Below are 604 nucleotides of genomic sequence, written 5' to 3'. Positions count from 1 at the left end.
ATATATATATATATATATATATATATATATATATATATATATATATATATTTATATTTCATATAACACGTCATTGGTCTATGCCTTTGATTATAGTCTCATAAAAAGGACAATTGTTTATGTATATACAAAGTATCTTGGTGACAGAACCTTACCATGTGATGTGAATACGTCTGATATATGAATATGTATATATCCTTTTGATATAGCCCGTCCCAGTGGGTACTTATCTCACCAGCCTAGCCGATCCTGCTACAAGGCCTTCAACCAAGAGAGAGACTACAACGATGCTAAGGCAATCTGTGCTTCTGACGGCGGAACCCTTGCCATGCCTCGCGATCCCGAGACCAACACGCATCTATTCAACCTGAAAAATGCTGTGAAATGTTGTTTCTTCCGTATCGGACTGACTGACATTCGCGAGGAAGGACATTAGCATGGATGTGGGAAGATGGCGCTGCTCTTGGAGGTTTCAGTTCGTGGCGTCCAGGAGAACCCAACAACCTACTAGGTTATCACGAGGACTGTGCGGAGTATTATTCAGTCACAAATTATACGGGGACGCCGAGAGGAGCAAGGGGAACGACTTTCCGTGTTCCGCCAGA

Source organism: Branchiostoma belcheri, unplaced genomic scaffold, assembly GCF_001625305.1.
Source record: "Branchiostoma belcheri isolate BF01 breed outbred unplaced genomic scaffold, Haploidv18h27 scaffold498, whole genome shotgun sequence".
NCBI classification, from domain to species: Eukaryota; Metazoa; Chordata; class Leptocardii; order Amphioxiformes; family Branchiostomatidae; genus Branchiostoma; species Branchiostoma belcheri.
This window is presented reverse-complemented; position numbering follows the sequence as displayed.